General features: G+C 54.7%; 1 protein-coding gene across 6 annotated transcripts in view; it reads right to left on the reverse strand.

Annotated features, from left to right (window-relative positions):
• Positions 1 to 6398, reverse strand: part of PPARA (peroxisome proliferator activated receptor alpha) — a 52468-nt gene extending 46070 nt beyond the window's left edge. For 2 of the 6 annotated variants that reach the window (XM_039863183.1, XM_039863187.1), the window contains exons 1-2: positions 5908 to 6234; positions 5185 to 5266 (exon numbers count right to left, since the gene is read on the reverse strand). The gene's annotated coding sequence lies outside the window, so the exon portion shown is untranslated. Of the gene's footprint in view, positions 1 to 5184; positions 5337 to 5907; positions 6235 to 6379 lie in introns of those variants that run through there. The other 4 variants (XM_039863185.1, XM_039863181.1, XM_039863184.1 and 1 more) reach the window with 3 other exon arrangements.
• Between the last annotated feature and the right edge of the window lie 9194 nt (positions 6399 to 15592).

Here is a 15592-nt window from a genome sequence, read left to right on the forward strand (position 1 = left end):
TCTGTCAGCCCATGAATCGGCCATGGATGTATCTGCTTCTTTTTCCCTTCTAGATTCTTCTTTCTCTTAAGTCTTGTTCATATTAAAGGTTATCGGCTGTCCTTGGATGTGGTTAAATATTCACTTTCACTTAGACTTCTGACCTAGACCCTAAAAGCTAACTTTGCTAGCTTCATCTAAGTAAAGAGAACAGAGCAGGAAAAAATGTCGATAATTATTAGTTTCCAGAGTGCAAGAAAAATACCTGTTTTTCTCTTCTGATAGTGATATCCTACTAATATTCTTTACGATTTACATAGACACACAAAACCAGGGACTGTGAGAGAATTACCACTCTTTCTCCCTAAGCCTCCCTCCTGTCACCACCCACCGTCGCCCTCAGCCAGGAACTGCAACCCTCCTCTTTCCGATCAACACACCAGCGCCGGATCTGCACTTTCTGTCACCTGGCTGGCGGTGACAATCCCGGGTGTTCGGCTGCTCCAGCAGTGGGTGGGGAACCCCTCACCCAGCACCGGTGGGCCCTCGGTCTCTTTCAGAACTCCTGCCCCCACTGGGTGAGTACGCGCACCTTTGCTCTGCCTTCTTCCCAGTTCTAGAACTTTCTTTTTCCATTCTTGGCACCAATGTTTCTACTCCCACATTCTCTTATCACCTGTCATACAAGTTCTTTTAACCTGTTTGCGCTGGTCTTCCCTCTCACGGAACACAGCTTCAAATGCACGCGAGACCTGTGACAGTCCCCCGCCAGGCTCTCACCCACCCCCAAGCGCCCACTGTCGGTATCTCTGCAGGACTGAACTTAAAAAAAAGAAATCTGTTGTCTCATTCAGGACTCCTCACTGAAGGCACCGGAGTAGGTTTATTTTTATGATTTCAGAACCACAGCAACAGAATACCTTCTCTTCTGGAAAACGCTCTCCGTGAGCGGGTTTTTCCTAAGGACAGAGCACACGAAAGTCGCTTTCTGAACTTCTCTGCACCCTGGCCTGCCCGCTGTGGACCGGCAAGAGAAGGCTGCAGGGACAAGGGACCAGAGGCCCCCTAAGCAGACCTGAGGGGAGCAAAACCCTCCCCTCACAACCCTGAAATCCGAGGATGTCACTTGTTTCTATTGTAAATAACTCCTGCACACCGCGGGATGATTCTATTTAAAACAGATTTCAAATTCCTCTGTACAATTTCCCTGTTAAACATCATTCATATGAATCCCATTCCCAGACAGAAAAACAGAAATAGAAAGTGAGTGGACAGTTAATAAGACGCTAACCCAGTTATCAAGCTGTCCTATAAAATGAGCTAAAATGAGATTACAGTCTAGAATTTATTAAATTCACTCTTAATCCTAGGTAGAGGGAAATACACCGGCAACCTAAAAAATGTCGACTTGTCCAAAAAGGAAGCTGCCTGAAAATGCTTCTAAAAAATTCTTCTGCTAAAAAAAAAAAAACCACCCCATTTAACATAGAGGTAATAGAAGAAAACCTCTTTCACATAATCAAGATTGGACTGTCATTTGATTCTGCAATTCCAAATGTTACAAGTCGTATTGCTCAACTCTAAATATGCATTTCGATACTCATGTAAGGCTGACGACGGACATCTGAGAGTGTTTTAGAACGGGACATACCCACACGTCAACCTCTAAATAACCCAGTCTCTTTCACTAGAACTTGGCAACTTGTCACCTTTGGCGTGGTTATCACATAACCACACACTTATTCAGTTACAAATGGCGGTAAGAAAACTTGGGGCCTAACTCACTCTTAAAAATAAGGGGGGAGGGAAGGGGAACCTCGAGATACTGTTTACTTAACTATGCTATAATTTTGAATCATTCACAGGAAGCTTCATCACTGTAGAGACAAGTGCTCATTCTGCATTTGCCGGCCTGACTCTTACTACGCAAAGCTTTGCTCACGGACTCTTGTGTAAAGACCGCCGATTAGAACAGAAAACACCATTCTTCTTTATTTGCAAATCCCTTAAAACAGAGCAAAATAAAAGCAGTCAGATGAGTGACTGGAAGACAGATATTTAATCGACGTGTCCTAAGTTCTCGCTCCCGCCTCATTCCCACAGAACGTCAGCGGGACCCCCATCCCATTAAACATCAGCGCTTCTCACCGCGAAGGTTAAGACACGCCCCTGTCCCACTGAGTTGGTTGTCTGGCATTCTAATCCATGATCTTGCAGAAAGAGAGAGCGCTTTCTTTCATTAGGTTCCCAGGCCATCTCATAAAAAGTCTATTTAATGAACAACATACCCCGAGCCTAATGATAATTATGAACAGAATCGTTTCAACTGTAACCGTCACCTCTGTGACAAGGATACAGTGGGGACTGCGGCGTGGCATGTAGGACCTCCAACGGAGGAAACGTGCAAAATGCCAAGGGGGCCTCCTCTTGCAGTGGGTAGGCCCGCTGTCTGTACCTCTAGCCCCCCACCCGCCCGCCGCCACCCACATTTGAGAACTGTAGAAAACAGAGGCCCATCAATAAACGCTTGTTAAATTAAATTCTGTCCGTCGTTTATTTGTTCGTCGAAAATTTACAAGTACCCACTTGGCGTATAGGACCAGATGGGCAGAGGTGAGTCAGACGCGCCCGGCTCGTCTCACCGAGTTTGACCCAGCGGGGACAGTTGGGCTGACAAGGGACTGTGATGTGGGGCTGTACCTAGGATGGACTCAATGAGGTCGTGCGCCAGTCCGGGAAGACCCCTCACGGCCTGTGCCTGCAGACTCTCCGAGGGGGAGGCGCAATCCTGCACATGGCCTGGACGGACCACAGATGCCGGAGAACGGACTAATGTGACACGTGTCGCCACCCAAACCTGAGGGCACGGCCACGCTCAGAGAAAGCACGGACCACTTGTGACAGTTCTGTTCTTACTGGTGTAGAATTCCTGTTTACCTATTCAAAAATGAAAAAAAAACATCGTGTGTCTGGGGGAAGGTGCGTTCCTTTCTGAAAGCCTCTGAAAAATCATAAAATGGTCAGAGCAAAAGCAGCGCAGGTGTCGGACGTGGCCGAGTGAGAGGCGCAGGCCGTGTGCGGTGAGGCGCCTTTCTCTAGACGATGCCTCCCGCGCTGCCTACGGGTCTGCATATTTTGCACAGAATCTTCTTCATGTGAGACAGGACTTTTGGGCCTCCCAACCCTTCGGGGAGGTGGGACGGGGAAGAACTCGGTCTTCCGGTGAGAAGAGCAGTTTGCAGAGGTGGTAAAGACCCCCAGGCCTGGCAAGGGGCAGCTAAGGGACGGGAGTCTGGTCTCTGCCTTCCCACCACATCGAGCTGCTCCCCTGATGCACATCGAAATTCTCAAACACCTTCTCTTGTACCATATGCTGACCTTGAAACACGCGCAGCTCAGCCACAGAAATAACTACACTGGGTCTGACCAAGCAAGGAATAAATTCACATTTTCAAGTGCATAAACTCTTCTAGACACCACAAAATCGCTACTACATGATGCTAAGTGATATCCAGAAGCAAAGGGTGAACACACCTCAGATAACAGGCAAATGGAACTATATTATGTCTGTTTCCCACAGAACAGGCCAGAAAATTTGCATGCATGGGCTTCGTTCCATAAGAATCTCACTGCCTGTAAGCGACAGAAATACTTGCGAGGAGAAACAAAATTTTTAAATTACAGTCCATTAAGACATCTAAGGCAAACTGTTTGGTTCTTACCTTAAAACTATTTTAACGGCAAGTTGGAAATTACAATTCTTTGCCTAATTTTCCTTGACCACATGGCCTTAGAGGTGAGTTAGCTTGTTCTATGTAATTAAAAATGCAGAAATAACAGATGTGGTAAATGTCTATCCTATTGACAGAAACTGCCTTTACTTGAAATGCCTATGAAACACTTAAAGGGCCGACTCTATACCAAGCCACCGAAAACATAAAAACAGAGGCCCTCAAATTCCAAAAAAGCAGAAACCACACAAGGCCGCAACCTCCAACTGCAATGCCACAAACTGGTATGAGTGTCCGACACAAAGACGGCAGCCACTTGCCAGCTGAGACCCCGTCCCATTCGCCATTAAGAACACAGCCTCACGCGCAGAGGCCGTGAGAGGGAAAGGGAGAAGAGGGTTCGGAGCATTTAAAATTTGTTGACACAAAGCAAAGAAACGTTTTAATTAAATTTTCCTAAAAGATGACTTAAAGACTATTATAAAAACATAAATGCTCGTACACATTATGCCGGAAAAAGGGCGAACGGCAACACGTCATGGCAAAAACAGTTTCCCCCTCTGCACCCCACAGGAACGGATCCACGCTGCCGTGCGCAAAAGTGAGCACTACAGCCCCAAAGCTACTCCATAAATATTAACGGAATGAATGAATTTTAAAAATATATATATTTATACGTCCACATATATGGATTGGCTAAATACTGTATCTAATAAACACGATGGAATGTTATCTAGACATTGAGAATGATAAAACACAAATTTATTCACATGGGAAGATTTTTCATAACCTAATACTTCATAAAAGCAGATCACCAAAGAGTTTATATAGAAGAAACCTGTTTTTTCTCTCCTCTTATCCTCTCTCACACACATATAGTATTTAAAACTCTGTTTACGAGTTTGACAAACATGAGCTAGTAAAAAGAACTATTTTATGATTATGGAATGGCTCTAATATGTTAGAAAAACATTTTTCCCGTCAATTAATTTGCTTTGGCTTCACAGCAAATTATAGAATTTTGTCAGGCTCACTTTCTGGCCCCTCTTAAGATAGTGATCACGAAATCTGTACCATGGCCACTTTTCCAGGTAACCCTGTCCTGGTTGATGGCAGGTCCAGCTTGTTACTCAAACTGGAATAAAAACAGCTAATGCTGCTCTTTAGCTGTCTGTGACTTCAGCTTAGTCTGTTAAGTAATAACATTTTTCAGTTATATTATCTAGCTTTAAATTACATGGAACCAGCCTGCCATAAAGAAATTAAGTTCCTGGTGAAACCGACACAAAAAAGTTTTCAGAACTGAAAAGGCAAATCTATCCTCATTTATCTTACTTTCAAAGCACTAAAAATATATCCAACGTTGCAACACAAAGTAATAATTAACCCTCAAACGGCTAGTCCGTAGGGCAACAGAAGTGAACACTCAACTATTTCCGTCTGGAAACGTAAAAAAATCAAACCTCCTATTTACCTGTAATGACAGCGGCTTGGTTCTGAGCTTGTCTTGCCACAAACTGTTCCCTCGCAGAGGAGGCAGGGCCTTTAACTGCGGCCTTGGCAGCAGGAGGTAAAGGAGGAAATGATTACGATATGTCCTCTGGATTCTCCCCAACTCTCCACCACCTTGGAAGAGGAAAGTCACTGTGACCCCACTTCTTCAGAGGCGATGGAGTGGCACGGTCGCTCCCAGGGAAACCCTGAGCGCCGCCCCCACCGTTTCCCCCGCCTCTCCTTCCCCAGCAGCCCCGGGATCCGAGGGGGCCCTCTGGCTTGGGGAGGGGGGCTGGAGCTTACTGGGCGCGCAGCCCCGGAGGTCCCAGAGCGCCCCGCGAAACCCAAGGCATTATACAACCGTGGGCTGTTCTTAGAAAGAACCTTGACATTTGGGGCACGCCGTCCTTCCTTCAAACTCAAAAAGGCGAGGAAACACGGTCGTGCAGTTTCCCCTGGAAGTCCGGGCAGAACCGACCCCCCCCGGACCCCAGCCCCACCCTGCGCCCCTGGGGCCGCGCTGCCGGGGCCCGGGACGGACCCGGGCACGGGCGCCCCGCGCCAGACCCGCGGAGCTCAGGGCTCGGGAGGGCGTCGCGCGGGGCACGGAGCTGCCCTGGCCCGGCCCGGCCCGGCCCGGCCCGCGCGGCACGGGCGCAAAGCGGGGCCGCTCGTCAGAGGCGCCCCGTGGCTGCGAACTAACCCGCCAGGGAGCGTCTCCCGTCGCACCGCCCGCAGCCGCGGGGAGCGCAGCTCAGAGGGTCGGTCTGTCGGGGCCCGGGGCTGCTTAGCCTCGGGGACCCCCGGGGATTTCGGAAAAAGTTGTCCCGTCGGTGACGCCCAAACTCGACCGCGCCGGACGCCCCGCCTGGTGGGCCTTCCCTCCCGAGAAACGGCCAGACGACCAGAGTCGCCGAGGTCCCGGCCGCGACCTCCGCGCAGCCCCGGCGACAGCCGCGGACGCCGGGGCGCTCGGCGGGGGCGGAGCAGGGGGCGGCCACCTGGGCCGGGGGCTCCCACGCCGCAGCCGCCGCGAGCGCCCTCAGCCCGAGCCCCCGCGCCCCGCGCATGCGCCGCCGGCCCCGGCCCCGCCCCCGGCCGCCGCCGCCGCGGGCCCCAGGGAGGGGGCGCCCGGGCCCGCCGACTCCCGCGCGCTCCCGCCCAGCCCCGGGCACCTGAGGCCGTGTGCGCCGGGCGAGCGCCGAGGGAGGCGGCACCGGGCCGGGCGCTAGCGGCCGCCCCCGCCGCGTCCCCTGCCCAAGCCCGGCGCCGCCTCCCGCGCCGTGCCAGCCGCGCCCCCGCGGCACGCGCCGCCCCTCGGCCTCCGCGCTCGGCGGGGCAGCGCGCAAGGCTCGCGCGGGTGGCCGGCCCGGAAGCCCCGCCTCGGGGCCCCCACTCCGACCCTGGTTCCGCCCCGCGCCGGACCTCCGAACCGCCCCCGGGCCCCCAGCCGCGGCCCCGGGTGGGACACACCCCCCGGGCAGCGGGGCCCGATTGGCTGCCCACGGGGCGGGGGCGGGGCCGGCCCGGACTGCTCTCCTCTCGCGCCCCGCAGCCACTGCGCCGGCGGGGAAACTGAGGCGGAGAGGTGGAGGGACCGCCAAGGTCACCGGATGGGCGGGTACAGCGCCGCGTTGGGACCCGGCGTGCGGCTGGGCACTGGCGCGCATCCAGCCCCGCGCAGCAGGAAGGGCAGAAGTCCAGGCGGGGGTTGGGCGCCAGGCTGCGGGACGGGGGGGAGGTTCCCGCCGGCGCCCGGGCCACGCTGGCGAGGCCCCTCCTCCCTCGGGGAGCCCGGCTCCGCTGGTCTGTAGGATGAGCTGGGCTAGACCCCACCGAGGCGCCGGGCCCTCGAGTTCCGGGGTGCGCGGCGGACGGTGAAGGACCTTGTCCCCGGGACCCCAAGATGCAAAAGTAGGAGAAAGAGAATGTGAGCTGGGAGGAAGAGTCAACAGGTGGCGGAGGTGCCGAGCGGGGGACTGAGATGGGTGAAGGGCAACCGAAACGGGCGCGGCGAGCGCTGCCAACTCCGACCGTCCGCCCCCACCCCAGCCTGAGCTGCCCGAGAGCCGTGCCCGCTCCGCGGGTGCGTCGGGATGCGGGGCTGACTTTGTGCCCGGCCAAGGCGCTGGGCCTCTGCCAGCGCGGGGCTTAGGTCGCGGCCCCGCCGCCCCTGGTGAGGAGAAGGAGAACTGCAAAGCGGCTTTGTTTGCGCGGCAACGCTGGAGCTCCCCGCCCCCCGGTGCCAGTGCATCAGGGCACCCCTCCTTTGGGAACGAAATGTGTGCTATGCCAGTCCTCCTCCCTGCCACCCCGCCCCGCCCCCACGCCCGCTGCTCCTGCACGGTTCTATTTGTAGCTGAGAGTCCAGGAGGATCTACTCAGGGCAGGAAAAGGAGCTCCAGGCAAATCCTGCATTTCGCAGAGACCCCGGAGAGCCAGGCCTACCTGGCCCTTTCACAGGTGTCTTTTAAAGTCACCCTTGTTGATTCGCCCCATACCTGTGCTGAACTTTGCCCCACCCTGCAGAAACCCACATAACCTACCCGCTGCCCGCGTGGACAAGCCCATCTTCTACTGCACCTGCCAATATTTATATTATGCTTCCCAGTTTACTAAGTAATTCGTGTCCGCTATATCCTGGATATCTCACAGGTTGGGCAGGCAATAGTATTTTTTATTCATGCATCTAGGGGTCATACTGTGCTGGGTGTCGTGAGTGTAGCAGCGAAGGAAGCTGAGCATGACATCCAGGCTCAAAGACATCACCTGACATACTCCAGATCCCAGGCTGTCAAGGACCAAAAGCCCAAATGCAGGGGTGTTGGCACCTTTTCCCAGATGTAACATGATTGCCTGCCGTAAACCCAGTTCAACCAGGTGGTCGGAAAGACCCAGTAAAAACTTTTAAGTGAGGACAAAGGAAGCTACGCAGAGTTCAACAGAGCAGCGCGCCCACCCAGCAGACATAGAGAAATGATACATTTGGGCTCTTGCAGCTCCCAAGGTTTTAGAGAAAACTTATTTTTCATGCATGTGTCAAAATAGGTCACTGTCGAACAAATGCCTTCCGCCAGCACCCCCCAACACACACACAGGTACCCAGGTAGAAAGTGGAGGGACGTGCAGGGCTTCGTCATGGGAGAATCCTGGTCAGAAATGGCCCCATGCATGTTGCCCCGGGGAACTGTGGGTCCCCGTTTTCCATGAAGACCTTGTTACACAGCCCACATAGGAGAAACTGGCACAAAGGACACCCGCCAGCTCCCAGCTCCTGGAAGTTTCTCCCACCCTCCCTCCCTCAGCATTGACGGAGTGTAGGCAGCACAGCAGAGACAGCTCCCTGTGCAAGGACTGAGCAGAATGTCCCCTGTAGCTGTGGGGACAAAGTAATGTTCTTAAGAATGTGTCTGAGCGCCACCTGAGTACCTCTTTGCAGACTCTGTGAGTACAGAGAGCGTTTGGGGCATGTGCACCTTAGTCCGTGGCTTCCATTTACCTGGTGCTAACGCTGTTTCGGGCCCCATTTCACATTTTCTAATTTTGAAGCTGTTCGGACAGATAATTACTGTGCCCACGTTAAGATAGGGAGACTGAGGCACAGGCCCCCGCTACACCAGGTCACGAGGCCAGTTGTGGGGCCCAGGAGAAGAGGCAGGTCTACTGAGCCCCTTGCCCCGCCGAGCCACCTCTGCTGACCTTCGTGATCCCACCAGAGCGGCCTAGGCTCTCTCCTGGCACCCTTGGAAGCTGGGACATTCAGAGAAGGGGAGGGGTTAGCTGCAGGGGGCGACAGGAAGTGGTAGGGCATCTGCCACTAGAGACTGGGTGTCAGGTTAGCCTCTGAACCTGTAAGCAGGTGGTGTCAGCCATCAGTGTTCAGAGAGAATGTGAGACCTGACAGCTGACCCTGACCCCTGCCAGGCGGGGCAGCGTCCCCACGGGTCTGGGCGTCCAGACCAAAGCCTGTCTGTTTGCCCTGCAGCTTCAGTAAGCCCTTTTCCAGGAACCGTCCAAGGCCTCTGAGGTTTGCCTTTGCTGATTGGCAGAGCCTCCTGATAAAGTGTATGCTTCCGAGGTCGTCAGCCAGGGCAATGGCCTCTGATCTCCTGAGAGTGTGCTCTCAGGTCAGATAGTGGAAGTCAACAGGGGCAGGGACACAGACTAAGAAAGAGACAGTTCACTGTTGGCAAGTACAGAGCTGCTCCTCGGCCCGTGGCTGGACGTCGGTCTGCAGGGGACAGGCGTGCAGTTGCCAGCCTGATAGTGATGGCAAAACCTCACAGGTCCAGGTTTCGAAGTCATGTCACTTTACGTGGAACTTAGAACAGTCCCACAAGGAAACCGGGTTCATCCTCATCTTACAGATGAGGAAATCGAGGTCCAGGAACAGCGTCTTTTGGCCAAGGTCTCTACGAGGGAGCAAGAGCTGGGCTCTCAGAGTCCAACCCCACCTGCCCCAGGATACCCCCGGGGGTTGCTGTCTGGTCCAGAAGCCCGTGCTCCTGGCCCGAGACCATGGCCATCTCTGGCAGATCCAGAAGCATGGCGTTAACGGTCAGTCTTGGGCTCACTGCTCCAGGGGGTGGCAGCAGCACACGCAGAAGCCTGTCGCAGGAGAGAGGGGCCGTGCTCAAAGAGGGGCAGAGTGCAAATGGTACACGGTGGGCAGAGGCAAGCAGACGGGCTCTGCTGCAGGCTTCACCTCGACGCGGGCCTCTGTCCCTGATATCTGTCTCTGTCATTCCTGAGAAGCCCAAGGCAACCACTCACGGCCATGCTGCCCCGCACCCCTGTCCCTCCCAAGAGTCAGACATCCTCCTGGTCAGCACGTGCTACCCTAGTTGGCTTAAGGACAGAAGGACAGCGATGGCTTCCGTCCATGTCAGAGCATGGGCTTGGAGCGTCGGGACCCATGCGACCTCGTAGGTGAGAGTCACTGAAAAGCAGTGAATAGTGGATTCAGCTGGACATGGAGCTGGGGTTCCCAGTGATCTGACCCAGGCCAGGGTCCCCACCATGAACTACCCCTGTTGTGGGTGGGCGAGGTCTTCGGGGGGTGTAGAGGTAAGACGTGGCGTACTGACCCACAAATGCATAATAAATGCAGGTACGTGCACATCGCCGCCTTTGCCCGGGACACGCTCCCCCTAATTCCCTCCTGATATTAGCGATGGACCCTGGATTTGGAATCACGCAGACCTGAATTCACAGCCCGGCCTGCCTTTTACTCATGCTATCACCTTGGACAAATGACTCGACCTCCTGCCTGCACTTCCTCATCTGTAAAATGGGGCAGCGATGCTCCCTCCATAGGAGTGAGAATTAGGAGGGAGAGTGGAGGAAGCGGAGAGACAGTGCCCAACAGGTGGGTCATATTTGAGACAAGCTGACCACCTGCCTGAGGGCTCTACCAAGGACCACCTCCTCCAGGAAGCCTGCTTGACCTCCATCCCACCAGCAAAGCCACCGTCTTGCCCTCACTTCTGGTTTGGCTTTTGTCTAGTTCGGTGCTGCCTTTGCGACGACTGTTCCCCTCCCTGGCTCACGTCCCAGAGTAACTGACATTGCCTGAGCCCTGGAACATCTCTGACACCAGGCGAGGCGTCTATTTGTTGCTTCCTCACGTGATCCTCAGATCTACCCCGGTATCTGCCTTTTATAGAAGAGTCTTGCCAGCCGGTCGAGGCAGCTGGAACTAGACCCCGAGCAGCCCGCAGGCCCGGGCTGGCTCCAGCTCCGTGACAGCCGGGTGGCCTCACGCGGTACGGTCCGGGTGCCCAGCTCAGGGCCTGCAACGCGGACGCTCCATGGATGGGGCCGGTGGATGGGCAGGGTGTTCTCTCAGCGCCTCCAGGCCTTGGTTTTCACTAAAGTGAGGAATTAGCCCGTGGTTCCCAGTCCCCTGAAGGGACAGGCCACGTTTGACAAATTGTTCCTGGTCTGTGGCACAATGGGAGAAAGAAGCAAGAACTTTGTGGAGTTTTCTGAGAAGCTTCGTCTAGTCATTTAAGGAGGTAGCCTCTTTCTCCCCGAGAGTATGTCCTTTACATTCCTTTGTTGTCAGAAATACCTCTTCTGAATAAAAATGCCTTACATAAAATGTCGATAACGATCGATCGATAGGGGTTGATGTGTTTTGACCGGCAGTCCCCAAAGCTGTTTACAATGTTTGCTTCCAAAGGCCAGAACATGCTGCCCAGACAAGTCGTGTTGACTGAGAAGCACACAGCGGGTTGCGAAGGCCTCTTGACAATTTCCCAATCTTTTCATGCCCAACTCTCTCCTCCAGATTTACTTGTGATTTTTACACAAGTCACTTCAGCTCTTGTTGGGACCTGCAGCACGAAATATAAAATCCTCCATGAGCGAGAGCCTGATCATCATATTTGACAAGCGAGGGAACAGGATGTGGGCAGCTGCCTCAGGAGCTGGCAGGTTACGCCCATCCAGGGTCCTGGCTCACGGGCCGCTGGGCACCCTCATGGCTCAGGCTGGCCATGGGAAGAGGGTCCCTCTGCCTGGGAGCCTGAAGTGTGCAGGGGAGGGAGCTGGCTACAGTCAGGAGCAAAGCTGAATTCTGCAGAGCAGGAAGGCAATCAACACTGGAACGCTCTCCAGAAGGTGACAGGGCGTGGGGCAGGAGGACATGGGACCGGCACCCTGGGAGGCGGGATTCTTGGACGGCTGGTGAGAAAGGTGGACTGGGCCCCATAAGCCCATCACTTCATCTCTCCAGGTGGAGGCATGAGATCAAGTCAACACATTTTGCTGAGTCTCAGTGCTGGGTTTAATTTTAAAAGACTCCCTCCCTCCCTCCAAAAAAACCTATCAAGTGATGGCTAAGCAGGTGCCAAGGACTGAGCAGGTGCTTTCCAAGCGTGTCTCCCATTTCAGCCCCCCAGCCACCCCAGCGCTGACGCCCTGGAGGAGAACGAGGCGGACTCTGGCCTCCTGCACAGTCGCCAGCATGTTGCCCCACAGCCCCTGTTCCCATGGTGTGGCCTTTTGGGCCGCCAGCCTAATATGAGGGCGAGTCCCCCATGAGACACCTCACCCCTTGACTTCTGTCCCCACATGCCCTCCCCTCCCACGGTCAAGACCCAGCCTTTCCAGACTGGCGAAGATCCTCAGGGCAAACGTGGCTGCAGTACCCTCCTGGGGTTTCTCAAGGTTCTCAAGGATACCGGCCATTCTTCGAGGCTTTTGGCAGGATTTTTTTTTTAACGGTTTTTTTTAATCAAAATTTTTACTCATTTCCAGAGAGAAGGTCGTTCCAAATAACCTAGCTTGCCATTACTGGATGTCGAAACACTGTCTGTTACTTCCATCTTCCATATGTATTTTCCACGTGCTGTCTTACCTTCAGGTTCAGCTGTCAAGCAGCTCGAGGACGCGGCCTGTCCCACCTGCTCGAGCGTCTTCTCACCTGGCCCTGGGGGTGGGGGGTGCGGAGGTGATCACTACTCAGGGATTTTCGCAGCACACCCCCTTAGGAAGAGGAAAGCAGGTCGCTGCCCCACGCGACCGGCAGGAGCAGGTGCTCGAGCGCCGCCCCCCGCCTCCTGCCCTGCGCGCCCGCCCCGCCCCCCGCTCGGCCGCAGAGGTCGTCGGCAACGTGTCCCTGTGCGCGGGGCACTTTGGACTCAGCACCGCTGGGCCCGAGCATCCCTGCAGACAGACGCTTCTCCCTCTGCTCCCAGCCGCGGAAACTAAGGCTAGAGGCCGCCCCACCGCTCTGAGCTGCACCCCTGGAGCTGCCGGCCTGGGCCCGGCGCCTGGCGGCCTCGCTCACGTGTCCTCGCTTTTTCCACTGCGCCCACCACTTCCCTCCTGGGCTCTGTGACCTTGGACAGTCACGACCGCCCTGCGTCCTTTCCGACTGTAAACTGAGAGGCTGGGCTGGCTGATCTCAGACGTCCCCTGCCAGCTCGGATTCTGAGTTGTGCTCGAGGGGGTGTGACTGTGACATGCCCCAGAAGCCAGCTGCCAGGGCCCACGAGGGAGGCATTTTTTTCCTGCCTCGCTGGGGGAAGCAGACACATGACCATCCCGGCTGAGCACTTGTAGTGAATTATGATCAGCATCTCGTGCTCTGCGCTTTGGAAATGCGCTTGGGCCTGGGATCAGCCTCCAAGCTCGTGGCCTCGCGGGACTTGGCTCTCTTGCTGGGCTGGAACCTCCGGGGCCAAGGCGGGTCAGCTCAAAGTCACCCTGAAAACTACACATAGTAGACGGACTGCTTCTTGTCCTGTCCCAACCCCATCCAGGGGAGGGGACACTCACTGTGACTTCCCATGTCCCTCGTACTGCCTCAGTCTAAAAATACACTCTGGCTTCTTGCTGGAAACCAGCAGAGATGACAGATCCGCCGATAAGGGGAAGATGTTACTGAGCGGGCATGCTTGGACAAATTCGCAGGGCAGAGGGAACCCAGGGCTGGCTGCCCCGTGTGTCCTCCCCCAATTTCCCAGTCGGACCTGGGCCTCTTGGCATAGTTGCTTCGGCCCCCTTTAGAAGGGAGCCTCAGAAGTTGGCTGGGGAGGGGCCTCTTGGCAGGACCTGAGGTCTGGCTGGAAATTTCTGGACTGGGGGGCAAGGGGGGAGCGGAGTCCTTAAGGGCAGGACCCAATGGAATCCTCTCTGGGTCCCCGGAGCCAGGCAGAGGCCCTGAAATGAAGACCGAAGAGGCCGTGTGGGTGACACAGGGCTCATCCGTGAGAGAGGCTCCCTGTCCCCATCACCATTTGGTTCCAAGCAGCGAAGTCAAGCGGAAAGCCAGCTTTAGTCCTGGCTCTGCTGGATGAAGTTGGCTAATCGCCCCACCTCTCAGTGCCTCGGTGTCCTCACGGGGAAAATTAAGGCCGCCCTTGGAGGCTCACTATCTGGGTCAAAGGTAATGAAGGTCAAGATCAAGGGCCCAGTCAAGAAGGCTCCAGGCCCTGCCTCCTCCCCCACTCTGCCCATCACACCCCTTTGGCTGGGCCCTATTTCTCACTCCCCTCACCCACCAGGCACCAGGCTCTGTCCCACCTGCACGGCCACCCTCACGCCACAGCCCTGCACTGCTGGCGGCCTGATAGGCCTGGCCAGAGCCCCGGGACCTGACACCTGGGGTGGCCAGGGTCGCAACCCCAACTCTCTTTCTAGCCTCTCCACTTGCAAGCCACTGCGTCACACTTGCTTTTCCTTCTGCGGGGAATCTCACATCTTTTTATTTTCTAGACTACTGCAGGCATCACCTCCTCCAGGAAGGCCTCCTTGGCTTCTTCTCTCCAGCTAGTGCTCCTCTTCCGTGCTCCCTCAGCCCCGTGCGTCCGCTGATCTCCCTGGGTCGTACTCGTCTGTTTCCTGTCCATCTCTCTCACTAGACTGGAAGCTTCTTGGGGATTGGGCTCTCATCCGAAATGATCAACAGCAATAACAGCAACGGAAATGATGAATAAAAAAGTCACCACGCTTTGGGTATTTTACCTCCTTCGTGTTCCGATTTCACAGCGCCTGGCTATTTCGTGTAGAAATTCCCTAGCGTTTGCTTTCGGTCGCACTGCGATATTTTATAGTGAACTATGTCGCATGCGCGTTCTATAACTCTGCTTGTTTTTATTATGCAGATGCGCTTCACTGTATTTAAATAAACCTTTGTTTGTTTTTTAACGTAGGAATGTTTCATCGCGTGAAAATATACACAACATAAACTTACCGTTCTTCAGTGTACGGTTCAGCGGCAATTGCGCACACACACGTTGTCACGTCGCCATCGCCGCTGGCCGTCTCCACAGCTTTTCCGTCTTTCCACACTGAAACTCCGTCCCCAGGAAACGCTGACTGTCCATCTTCCATTCAGGATTTCGAGGTGCCATGGAGAGATTTCTGGAATAGCTGATGAAATCAGAGTGAAGCGCACGGTTCAGGTGGCGTCGCGTCGGGGTTAAGCGTCCTGATGTTAATCGTTGTGCTGTGATTAGGGTAGACTGCGGTTCTCAAACCTTCGGTTTCATGACTCCTTTCTCCCCTTAAACGCGGTCGAGGACCCCAAAGCGTTTTGTTTACCTGGGCCACGCCAGTCGACGTTTCCGGCATTAGAAATTAAAGCTGAAAAAACTTTAAATATTAATTCATATAAGAATAACGATAGTGAGTCCTTCGTATGCTAACATATATAACATTTATGAAAATGATTATAGTGCTCAAAACTGCTCCCCCCCCAAATTTTTAAAACATTCCTGCAAATCTCCTTAATGTCTGGTTTAAAAGAAGGTGGCTGGATTCTCGCACCTGCTCCTGCCACGCATTGGCTGCACGACACTGTTTTTGTTGATGTCTGTGAAGAAAATCCAGCCTCCCAGAAATAGGAGGTGGAAGAGGGAGGGGGAACGTACTAGTAG

Source organism: Pteropus medius, unplaced genomic scaffold, assembly GCF_902729225.1.
Source record: "Pteropus medius unplaced genomic scaffold, Ma_sr-lr_union100, whole genome shotgun sequence".
Taxonomy (NCBI): domain Eukaryota; kingdom Metazoa; phylum Chordata; class Mammalia; order Chiroptera; family Pteropodidae; genus Pteropus; species Pteropus medius.